Below are 14,079 nucleotides of genomic sequence, written 5' to 3'. Positions count from 1 at the left end.
CGCGCCTACATCAGACTATTTTCAACAGATATAATTGTGTCTGAACAATCAGGAGACACCACTGTTTTTCTTTACGGCAAGAAATGCCAAAAGAAGGATAATACAGAGATTTGACACGTGGAACTGCAAAACCACACTTGTATTTCTCGAGCCTACACCAGACTATTTTCAACAGATATATTTATGTCTGAATAATCAGGAGACACTACTGTTTTTCTTTGCGGCAAAAAATGCAAAAAAGCAGGATAATACAGAGATTTGACCTGTGGAACTGCAAAACCACAGTTCTAGTAATCTGGCATACACCTGACTATTTTCAACAGATATATTTGTGTCTGAACAATCAGGAGACACTACTGTTTTTCTTTACGGCAAAAAATGCCAAAAGAAGGATAATACAGAGATTGGAACCGTGGAACTGCAAAACCACAGTTCTAGAAATCTCGCCTACACCAGACTATTTTCAACAGATATATTTGTGTCTGAACAATCAGGAGACACTACTGTTTTCTTTACAGCAAAAAAGCAGGATAATACAGAGATTTGACCCGTGGAACTGCAAAACCACACTTGTATTTCTCGGGCCTACACCAGACTATTTCCAAGAGATATATTTGTGTCTGAACAATCAGGAGACACTACTGTTTTTCTTTACGGCAAAAAATGTAGAAAAGCAGGATAATACAGAGATTTGACCCATGGAACTGCAAAACCACAGTTCTAGTAATCTGGCCTACACCAGAATATTTTCAACAGATATATTTGTGTATGAACAATCAGGAGACACTACTGTTTTTCTTTACTGCAAAAAATGCCAAAAGAAGGATAATACAGAGATTTGACCCGTGGAAGTGCAAAACCACACTTGTATTTCTCGGGCCTACACCAGACTATTTTCAACAGATATATTTGTGTCTGAAGAAACAGGAGACACTACAGTTTTTCTTTACGGCAAAAAATGCAAAAAAGCAGGATAATACAGAGATTTGACCCGTGGAACTGCAAAACCACTCTTGTATTTCTCGCACCTACATCAGACTATTTTCAACAGATATATTTGTGTCTGAACAATAAGGAGACACTACTGTTTATCTATACAGCAAAAAATGCAAAAAAGCAGGATAATACAGAGAATTGACCCGTGGAACTGCAAATCACTCTTGTATTTCTCGTGCCTACACCAAACTATTTTCGACAGTTATATTTGTGTCTGAACAATCAGGTAACACTACTGTTTTTCTTTACGGCAAAAAGTGCCAAAAGCAGGATAATACAGAGATTTGATCCGTGGAACTGCAAAACCACAGTTCTGGTAATATGGCCTACACCAGACGATTTTCAACAGATATATTTGTGTCTGAACAAGCAGGAGATACTACTGTTTTTCTATACAGCAAAAAATGCAAAAAAGCAGGATAATACAGAAAATTGACCCGTGGAATCTGGAAAACCACACTTGTATTTCTCGGGCCTACATCAGACTACTTTCAACAGATATATTTGTGTCTGAACAATAAGGAGACACTACTGTTTTTCTATACAGCAAAAAATGCAAAAAAGCAGGATAATACAGAGAATTGACCCGTGGAACTGCAAATCACTCTTGTATTTCTCGTCCCTACACCAAACTATTTTCGACAGTTATATTTGTGTCTGAACAATCAGGTAACACTACTGTTTTTCTTTGCGGCAAAAAATGCCAAAAGCAGGATAACACAGAGATTTGACCCGTGGAACTGCAAAACCACAGTTCTAGTAATCTGGCCTACACCAGAATATTTTCAACAGATATATTTGTGTATGAACAATCAGGAGACACTACTGTTTTTCTTTACTGCAAAAAATGCCAAAAGAAGGATAATACAGAGATTTGACCCGTGGAACTGCAAAACCACACTTGTATTTCTCGGGCCTACACCAGACTATTTTCAACAGATATATTTGTGTCTGAAGAAACAGGAGACACCACAGTTTTTCTTTACGGCAAAAAATGCAAAAAATCAGGATAATACAGAGATTTGACCCGTGGAACTGCAAAACCACACTTTTATTTCTCGCGCCTACATCAGACTATTTTCAACAGATATAATTGTGTCTCAACAATCAGGAGACACTACTGTTTTTCTTTATGGCAAGAAATGACAAAAGAAGGATAATACAGAGATTTGACACGTGGAACTGCAAAACCACACTTGTATTGCTCGGGCCTACACCAGACTATTTTCAACAGATATATTTGTGTCTGAACAATCAGGAGACACTACTGTTTTTCTTTACGGCAAAATATGAAGAAAAGCAGGATAATACAGAGATTTGACCCGTGGAACTACAAAACCACAGTTCTAGTAATCTGCCATACACCAGACTATTTTCAACAGATATATTTTTGTCTGAACAATCAGGAGACACTACTGTTTTTCTTTACGGCAAAAAATGACAAAAGAAAGATAATACAAACATTTGACCCATGGAACTTCAAAACCACAGTTCTAGTATTCTGGCCTACACCAGACTATTTTCAACAGATATATTTGTGTCTGAACAATCAGGACACACTACTGTTTTTCTTTACGGCAAAAAATGCAAAAAAAGCAGGATAATACAGAGATTTGACCCGTGGAACTGCAAAACCACACTTGTATTTCTCGGACCTACACCAGACCATTTTCAACAGATATATTTGTGTCTGAACAATCAGGAGACACTACTGTTTTTCTTTACGGCAAAAAATGCAAAAAAGCAGGATAACACAGAGATTTGACCCGTGGAACTGCAAAACCACAGTTCTAGTAATCTGGCATACACCAGACTATTTTCAACAGATATATTTGTGTCTGAACAATCAGGAGACACTACTGTTTTTCTTTACAGCAAAAAATGCCAAAAGAAGGATAATACAGAGATTGGAACCGTGGAACTGCAAAACCACCTTTCTAGAAATCTCGCCTACACCAGACTATTTTCAACAGATATATTTGTGTCTGAACAATCAGGACACACTACTGTTTTTCTTTACGGCAAAAAATGCAAAAAAAGCAGGATAATACAGAGATTTGACCCGTGGAACTGCAAAACCACACTTGTATTTCTCGGACCTACACCAGACCATTTTCAACAGATATATTTGTGTCTGAACAATCAGGAGACACTACTGTTTTTCTTTACGGCAAAAAATGCCAAAAGCAATATAATACAGAGATTTGATCCATGGAACTGCAAAACCACAGTTCTGGTAATCTGGCCTACACCAGACTATTTTCAACAGATATATTTGTGTCTGAACAATCAGGAGATACTACTGTTTTTCTTTACGGCAGAAAATGCAAAAAAGCAGGATAATACAGAGATTTGACCCATGGAATCTGCAAAACCACACTTGTATTTCTTGGGCCTACATCAGGCTATTTTCAACAGATATATTTGTGTCTGAACAATAACGAGACACTACTGTTTTTCTATACAGCAAACAATGCAAAAAAGCAGGATAATACAGAGAATTGACCCGAGGAACTGCAAATCACTCTTGTATTTCTCGTGCCTACACCAAACTATTTTCAACAGATATATTTGTGTCTGAACAATCACGTAACACTACTGTTTTTCTTTACGGCAAAAAATGCCAAAAGAAGGATAATACAGAGATTTGACCCGTGAACTGCAAAACCACAGTTCTAGTAATCTCGCCTACACCAGACTATTTTCAACAGATATATTTGAGTCTGAACAATCAGGAGACACCACTGTTTTTCTTTACGGCAAAAAATGGAAAAAAAGCAGGATAATACAGAGATTTGACCCGTGGAACTGCAAAACCACAGTTGTATTTCTCGGGCCTACACCAGACTATTTTCAACAGATATATTTGTGTCTGAACAAACAGGAGACACTACAGTTTTTCTCTACGGCAAAAAATGCAAAAAAGCAGGATAATACAGAGATTTGACCCGTGGAACTGCAAAACCACACTTGTATTTCTCGCGCCTACATCAGACTATTTTCAACAGATATAATTGTGTCTGAACAATCAGGAGACACCACTGTTTTTCTTTACGGCAAGAAATGCCAAAAGAAGGATAATACAGAGATTTGACACGTGGAACTGCAAAACCACACTTGTATTTCTCGAGCCTACACCAGACTATTTTCAACAGATATATTTATGTCTGAATAATCAGGAGACACTACTGTTTTTCTTTGCGGCAAAAAATGCAAAAAAGCAGGATAATACAGAGATTTGACCTGTGGAACTGCAAAACCACAGTTCTAGTAATCTGGCATACACCTGACTATTTTCAACAGATATATTTGTGTCTGAACAATCAGGAGACACTACTGTTTTTCTTTACGGCAAAAAATGCCAAAAGAAGGATAATACAGAGATTGGAACCGTGGAACTGCAAAACCACAGTTCTAGAAATCTCGCCTACACCAGACTATTTTCAACAGATATATTTGTGTCTGAACAATCAGGAGACACTACTGTTTTCTTTACAGCAAAAAAGCAGGATAATACAGAGATTTGACCCGTGGAACTGCAAAACCACACTTGTATTTCTCGGGCCTACACCAGACTATTTCCAAGAGATATATTTGTGTCTGAACAATCAGGAGACACTACTGTTTTTCTTTACGGCAAAAAATGTAGAAAAGCAGGATAATACAGAGATTTGACCCATGGAACTGCAAAACCACAGTTCTAGTAATCTGGCCTACACCAGAATATTTTCAACAGATATATTTGTGTATGAACAATCAGGAGACACTACTGTTTTTCTTTACTGCAAAAAATGCCAAAAGAAGGATAATACAGAGATTTGACCCGTGGAACTGCAAAACCACACTTGTATTTCTCGGGCCTACACCAGACTATTTTCAACAGATATATTTGTGTCTGAAGAAACAGGAGACACTACAGTTTTTCTTTACGGCAAAAAATGCAAAAAAGCAGGATAATACAGAGATTTGACCCGTGGAACTGCAAAACCACTCTTGTATTTCTCGCACCTACATCAGACTATTTTCAACAGATATATTTGTGTCTGAACAATAAGGAGACACTACTGTTTTTCTATACAGCAAAAAATGCAAAAAAGCAGGATAATACAGAGAATTGACCCGTGGAACTGCAAATCACTCTTGTATTTCTCGTGCCTACACCAAACTATTTTCGACAGTTATATTTGTGTCTGAACAATCAGGTAACACTACTGTTTTTCTTTACGGCAAAAAGTGCCAAAAGCAGGATAATACAGAGATTTGATCCGTGGAACTGCAAAACCACAGTTCTGGTAATATGGCCTACACCAGACGATTTTCAACAGATATATTTGTGTCTGAACAAGCAGGAGATACTACTGTTTTTCTATACAGCAAAAAAAGCAGGATAATACAGAAAATTGACCCGTGGAATCTGGAAAACCAAACTTGTATTTCTCGGGCCTACATCAGACTATTTTCAACAGATATATTTGTGTCTGAACAATAAGGAGACACTACTGTTTTTCTATACAGCAAAAAATGCAAAAAAGCAGGATAATACAGAGAATTGACCCGTGGAACTGCAAATCACTCTTGTATTTCTCGTCCCTACACCAAACTATTTTCGACAGTTATATTTGTGTCTGAACAATCAGGTAACACTACTGTTTTTCTTTGCGGCAAAAAATGCCAAAAGCAGGATAACACAGAGATTTGACCCGTGGAACTGCAAAACCACAGTTCTAGTAATCTGGCCTACACCAGAATATTTTCAACAGATATATTTGTGTATGAACAATCAGGAGACACTACTGTTTTTCTTTACTGCAAAAAATGCCAAAAGAAGGATAATACAGAGATTTGACCCGTGGAACTGCAAAACCACACTTGTATTTCTCGGGCCTACACCAGACTATTTTCAACAGATATATTTGTGTCTGAAGAAACAGGAGACACTACAGTTTTTCTTTACGGCAAAAAATGCAAAAAATCAGGATAATACAGAGATTTGACCCGTGGAACTGCAAAACCACACTTTTATTTCTCGCGCCTACATCAGACTATTTTCAACAGATATAATTGTGTCTCAACAATCAGGAGACACTACTGTTTTTCTTTATGGCAAGAAATGACAAAAGAAGGATAATACAGAGATTTGACACGTGGAACTGCAAAACCACACTTGTATTGCTCGGGCCTACACCAGACTATTTTCAACAGATATATTTGTGTCTGAACAATCAGGAGACACTACTGTTTTTCTTTACGGCAAAATATGAAGAAAAGCAGGATAATACAGAGATTTGACCCGTGGAACTACAAAACCACAGTTCTAGTAATCTGCCATACACCAGACTATTTTCAACAGATATATTTTTGTCTGAACAATCAGGAGACACTACTGTTTTTCTTTACGGCAAAAAATGACAAAAGAAGGATAATACAAACATTTGACCCATGGAACTTCAAAACCACAGTTCTAGGATTCTGGCCTACACCAGACTATTTTCAACAGATATATTTGTGTCTGAACAATCAGGACACACTACTGTTTTTCTTTACGGCAAAAAATGCAAAAAAAGCAGGATAATACAGAGATTTGACCCGTGGAACTGCAAAACCACACTTGTATTTCTCGGACCTACACCAGACCATTTTCAACAGATATATTTGTGTCTGAACAATCAGGAGACACTACTGTTTTTCTTTACGGCAAAAAATGCAAAAAAGCAGGATAACACAGAGATTTGACCCGTGGAACTGCAAAACCACAGTTCTAGTAATCTGGCATACACCAGACTATTTTCAACAGATATATTTGTGTCTGAACAATCAGGAGACACTACTGTTTTTCTTTACAGCAAAAAATGCCAAAAGAAGGATAATACAGAGAATGGAACCGTGGAACTGCAAAACCACCTTTCTAGAAATCTCGCCTACACCAGACTATTTTCAACAGATATATTTGTGTCTGAACAATCAGGACACACTACTGTTTTTCTTTACGGCAAAAAATGCAAAAAAAGCAGGATAATACAGAGATTTGACCCGTGGAACTGCAAAACCACACTTGTATTTCTCGGACCTACACCAGACCATTTTCAACAGATATATTTGTGTCCGAACAATCAGGAGACACTACTGTTTTTCTTTACGGCAAAAAATGCCAAAAGCAATATAATACAGAGATTTGATCCATGGAACTGCAAAACCACAGTTCTGGTAATCTGGCCTACACCAGACTATTTTCAACAGATATATTTGTGTCTGAACAATCAGGAGATACTACTGTTTTTCTTTACGGCAGAAAATGCAAAAAAGCAGGATAATACAGAGATTTGACCCATGGAATCTGCAAAACCACACTTGTATTTCTTGGGCCTACATCAGGCTATTTTCAACAGATATATTTGTGTCTGAACAATAACGAGACACTACTGTTTTTCTATACAGCAAAAAATGCAAAAAAGCAGGATAATACAGAGAATTGACCCGAGGAACTGCAAATCACTCTTGTATTTCTCGTGCCTACACCAAACTATTTTCAACAGATATATTTGTGTCTGAACAATCACGTAACACTACTGTTTTTCTTTACGGCAAAAAATGCCAAAAGAAGGATAATACAGAGATTTGACCCGTGAACTGCAAAACCACAGTTCTAGTAATCTCGCCTACACCAGACTATTTTCAACAGATATATTTGAGTCTGAACAATCAGGAGACACCACTGTTTTTCTTTACGGCAAAAAATGGAAAAAAAGCAGGATAATACAGAGATTTGACCCGTGGAACTGCAAAACCACAGTTGTATTTCTCGGGCCTACACCAGACTATTTTCAACAGATATATTTGTGTCTGCACAAACAGGAGACACTACAGTTTTTCTCTACGGCAAAAAATGCAAAAAAGCAGGATAATACAGAGATTTGACCCGTGGAACTGCAAAACCACACTTGTTTTTCTCGCGCCTACATCAGACTATTTTCAACAGATATAATTGTGTCTGAACAATCAGGAGACACCACTGTTTTTCTTTACGGCAAGAAATGCCAAAAGAAGGATAATACAGAGATTGGAACCGTGGAACTGCAAAACCACAGTTCTAGAAATCTCGCCTACACCAGACTATTTTCAACAGATATATTTGTGTCTGAACAATCAGGAGACACTACTGTTTTCTTTACAGCAAAAAAGCAGGATAATACAGAGATTTGACCCGTGGAACTGCAAAACCACACTTGTATTTCTCGGGCCTACACCAGACTATTTCCAAGAGATATATTTGTGTCTGAACAATCAGGAGACACTACTGTTTTTCTTTACGGCAAAAAATGTAGAAAAGCAGGATAATACAGAGATTTGACCCATGGAACTGCAAAACCACAGTTCTAGTAATCTGGCCTACACCAGAATATTTTCAACAGATATATTTGTGTATGAACAATCAGGAGACACTACTGTTTTTCTTTACTGCAAAAAATGCCAAAAGAAGGATAATACAGAGATTTGACCCGTGGAACTGCAAAACCACACTTGTATTTCTCGGGCCTACACCAGACTATTTTCAACAGATATATTTGTGTCTGAAGAAACAGGAGACACTACAGTTTTTCTTTACGGCAAAAAATGCAAAAAAGCAGGATAATACAGAGATTTGACCCGTGGAACTGCAAAACCACTCTTGTATTTCTCGCACCTACATCAGACTATTTTCAAGAGATATATTTGTGTCTCAACAATCAGGAGACACTACTGTTTTTCTTTATGGCAAGAAATGCCAAAAGAAGGATAATACAGAGATTTGACACGTTGAACTGCAAAACCACACTTGTATTTCTCGGGCCTACACCAGACTATTTTCAACAGATATATTTGTGTCTGAACAATCAGGAGACACTACTGTTTTTCTTTTCGGCAAAAAATGAAGAAAATCAGGATAATACAGAGATTTGACCCGTGGAACTACAAAACCACAGTTCTAGTAATCTGCCATACACCAGACTATTTTCAACAGATATATTTGTGTCTGAACAATCAGGAGACACTACTGTTTTTCTTTACGGCAAAAAATGACAAAAGAAGGATAATACAAAGACTTGACCCATGGAACTTCAAAACCACAGTTCTAGTAATCTGGCCTACACCAGACTATTTTCAACAGATATATTTGTGTCTGAACAATCAGGAGACACTACTGTTTTTCTTTACGGCAAAAAATGCAAAAAAGCAGGATAATACAGAGATTTGACTCGTGGAACTGCAAAACCACACTTGTATTTCTCGGGCCTACACCAGACCATTTTCAACAGATATATTTGTGTCTGAACAATCAGTAGACACTACTGTTTTTCTTTACGGCAAAAAATGCAAAAAAGCAGGATAACACAGAGATTTGACCCGTGGAACTGCAAAACCACAGTTCTAGTAATCTGGCATACACCAGACTATTTTCAACAGATATATTTGTGTCTGAACAATGAGGAGACACTACTGTTTTTCTTTACGGCAAGAAATGCCAAAAGAAGGATAATACAGAGATTTGACACGTGGAACTGCAAAACCACACTTGTATTTCTCGGGCCTACACCAGATTATTTTCAACAGATATATTTGTGTCTGAACAATCAGGAGACACTACTGTTTTTCTTTACGGCAAAAAATGCAAAAAAGCAGGATAATACAGAGATTTGACCCTTGGAACTGCAAAACCACAGTTCTAGTAATCTGGCATACACCAGACTATTTTCAACAGATATATTTGTGTCTGAACAATCAGGAGACACTACTGTTTCTCTTTACGGCAAAAAATGCCAAAAGAAGGATAATACAGAGATTGGACCCGTGGAACTGCAAAACCACAGTTCTAGAAATCTCGCCTATACCAGACTATTTTCAATAGATATATTTGTGTCTGAACAATCAGGAGACACTACTATTTTTCTTAACGGCAAAAAATGCCAAAAGAAGGATAATACAGAGATTTGACCCGTGGAACTGCAAAACCACACTTGCATTTCTCGGGCCTACACCACACTATTTTCAACAGATATATTTGTGTCTGAACAGTCAGGAGACACTACTGTTTTTCTTTCCGGCAAAAAATGCAAAAAAGCAGGATAATACAGAGATTTGACTCGTGGAACTGCAAAGCCACACTTGTATTTCTCGGGCCTACACCAGACTATTTTCAACAGATATATTTGTGTCTGAACAATCAGGAGACACTACTGTTTTTCTTTACGGCAAAAAATGCAAAAAAGCAGGATAATACAGAGATTTGACCCGTGGAACTGCAAAACCACACTTGTATTTCTCGCGCCTACACCAGACTATTTTCAACAGATATTGTGTCTGAACAATCAGGAGACAGTACTGTTTTGCTTTACGGCAAAAAATGCAAAAAAGCAGGATAATACAGAGATTTGACCAGTGGAACAGCAAAATCACACTTGTATTTCTCGGGCCTACACCAGACTATTTTCAACAGATATATTTGTGTCTGAACATTCTGGAGACACTACTGTTTTTCTTTACGGCAAAAAATGCAAAAAAGCAGGATAATACAGAGATTTGACCCGTGGAACTGCAAAACCACACTTGTATTTCTCGGGCGTACACCAGACTATTTTCAACAGATATATTTGTGTCTGAACAATCAGGAGACACTACTGTTTTTCTTTACGGCAAAAAATGCCAAAAGCAGGATAATACAGAGATTTGATCCATAGAACTGCAAAACCACAGTTCTGGTAATCTGGCCTACACCAGACTATTTTCAACAGATATATTTGTGTCTGAACAATCAGGAGATACTACTGTATTTCTTTACGGCAGAAAATGCAAAAAAGCAGGATAATACAGAGATTTGACCCGTGGAATCTACAAAACCACACTTGTATTTCTCGGGCCTACATCAGGATATTTTCAACAGATATATTTGTGTCTGAACAATAAGGAGACACTACTGTTTTTCTATACAGCAAAAAATGCAAAAAAGCAGGATAATACAGAGAATTGACCCGAGGAACTGCAAATCACTCTTGTATTTCTCGTGCCTACACCAAACTATTTTCAACAGATATATTTGTGTCTGAACAATCAGGTAACACTACTGTTTTTCTTTACGGCAAAAAATGCCAAAAGAAGGATAATACAGAGATTTGACCCGTGGAACTGCAAAACCACAGTTTAGTAATCTCGCCTACACCAGACTATTTTCAACAGATATATTTGAGTCTGAACAATCAGGAGACACTACTGTTTTTCTTTACGGCAAAAAATGCAAAAAAGCAGGATAATACAGAGATTTGACCTTTGGAACTGCAAAACCACAGTTCTAGTAATCTGGCATACACCATACTATTTTCAACAGATATATTTGTGTCTGAACAATCAGGAGACACTACTGTTTCTCTTTACGGCAAAAAATGCCAAAAGAAGGATAATACAGAGATTGGACCCGTGGAACTGCAAAACCACAGTTCTAGAAATCTCGCCTATACCAGACTATTTTCAATAGATATATTTGTGTCTGAACAATCAGGAGACACTACTATTTTTCTTTACGGCAAAAAATGCCAAAAGAAGGATAATACAGAGATTTGACCCGTGGAACTGCAAAACCACACTTGTATTTCTCGGGCCTACACCACACTATTTTCAACAGATATATTTGTGTCTGAACAGTCAGGAGACACTACTGTTTTTCTTTACGGCAGAAAATGCAAAAAAGCAGGATAATACAGAGATTTGACTCGTGGAACTGCAAAGCCACACTTGTATTTCTCGGGCCTACACCAGACTATTTTCAACAGATATATTTGTGTCTGAACAATCAGGAGACACTACTGTTTTTCTTTACGGCAAAAAATGCAAAAAAGCAGGATAATACAGAGATTTGACCCGTGGAACTGCAAAACCACACTTGTATTTCTCGCGCCTACACCAGACTATTTTCAACAGATATATTTGTGTCTGAACAATCAGGAGACAGTACTGTTTTGCTTTACGGCAAAAAATGCAAAAAAGCAGGATAATACAGAGATTTGACCCGTGGAACAGCAAAATCACACTTGTATTTCTCGGGCCTACACCAGACTATTTTCAACAGATATATTTGTGTCTGAACATTCAGGAGACACTACTGTTTTTCTTTACGGCAAAAAATGCAAAAAAGCAAGATAATACAGAGATTTGACCCGTGGAACTGCAAAACCACACTTGTATTTCTCGGGCCTACACCAGACTATTTTCAACAGATATATTTGTGTCTGAACAATCAGGAGACACTACTGTTTTTCTTTATGGCAAAAAATGCCAAAAGCAGGATAATACAGAGATTTGATCCATAGAACTGCAAAACCACAGTTCTGGTAATCTGGCCTACACCAGACTATTTTCAACAGATATATTTGTGTCTGAACAATCAGGAGATACTACTGTATTTCTTTACGGCAGAAAATGCAAAAAAGCAGGATAATACAGAGATTTGACCCGTGGAATCTGCAAAACCACACTTGTATTTCTCGGGCCTACATCAGGATATTTTCAACAGATATATTTGTGTCTGAACAATAAGGAGACACTACTGTTTTTCTATACAGCAAAAAATGCAAAAAAGCAGGATAATACAGAGAATTGACCCGAGGAACTGCAAATCACTCTTGTATTTCTCGTGCCTACACCAAACTATTTTCAACAGATATATTTGTGTCTGAACAATGAGGTAACACTACTGTTTTTCTTTACGGCAAAAAATGCCAAAAGAAGGATAATACAGAGATTTGACCCGTGGAACTGCAAAACCACAGTTTAGTAATCTCGCCTACACCAGACTATTTTCAACAGATATATTTGAGTCTGAACAATCAGGAGACAATACTGTTTTTCTTTACGGCAAAAAATGCAAAAAAGCAGGATAATACAGAGATTTGACCCGTGGAACTGCAAAACCACAGTTGTATTTCTCGGGCCTACACCAGACTATTTTCAACAGATATATTTGTGTCTGAACAAACAGGAGACACTACAGTTTTTCTTTACGGCAAAAAATGCAAAAAAGCAGGATAATACAGAGATTTGACCCGTGAAACTGCAAAACCACACTTGTATTTATCGCGCCTACATCAGACTATTTTCAACAGATATATTTGTGTCTGAACAATCATGAGACACCACTGTTTTTCTTTACGGCAAGAAACGCCAAAAGAAGGATAATACAGAGATTTGACACGTGGAACTGAAAAACCACACTTGTATTTCTCGGGCCTACACCAGACTATTTTCAACAGATATATTTATGTCTGAATAATCATTAGACACTACTGTTTTTCTTTACGGCAAAAAATGCAAAAAAGCAGGATAATACAGAGATTGGACCTGTGGAACTGCAAAACCACAGTTCTAGAAATCTCGCCTATACCAGACTATTTTCAACAGATATATTTGTGTCTGAACAATCAGGAGACACTACTGTTTTCTTTACAGCAAAAAAGCAGGATAATACAGAGATTTGACCCGTGGAATTGCAAAACCACACTTGTATTTCTCGGGCCTGCACCAGACTATTTTCAACAGATATATTTGTGTCTGAACAATCAGGAGACACTACTGTTTTTCTTTACGGCAAAAAATGCAGAAAAGCAGGATAATACAGAGATTTGACCCATGGAACTGCAAAACCACAGTTCTAGTAATCTGCCATACACCAGACTATTTTCAACAGATATATTTGTGTCTGAACAATCAGGAGACACTACTTTTTTTCTTACGGCAAAAAATGCAAAAAAGCAGGATAACACAGAGATTTGACCTATGGAACTGCAAAGCCACACTTGTATTTCTCGGGCCTACACCAGACTATTTTCAACAGATATATTTGTGTCTGAACAATCAGGAGACACTACTGTTTTTCTTTACGGCAAAAAATGCAAAAAAGCAGGATAATACAGAGATTTGACCCGCTGAACTGCAAAACCACACTTGTATTTCTCGGGCCTACACCAGACTATTTTCAATACATATATTTGTGTCTGAACAATCCGGAGACACTACTGTTTTTCTTTACAGCAAAAAATGCAGAAAAGCAGGATAATACAG

Source organism: Phyllobates terribilis, unplaced genomic scaffold (assembly GCF_046119375.1).
Source record: "Phyllobates terribilis strain yellow unplaced genomic scaffold, ASM4611937v1 Scaffold_3__8_contigs__length_932513732, whole genome shotgun sequence".
Taxonomy (NCBI): Eukaryota; Metazoa; Chordata; class Amphibia; order Anura; family Dendrobatidae; genus Phyllobates; species Phyllobates terribilis.
Note: the sequence above shows the minus strand (reverse complement) of the source record.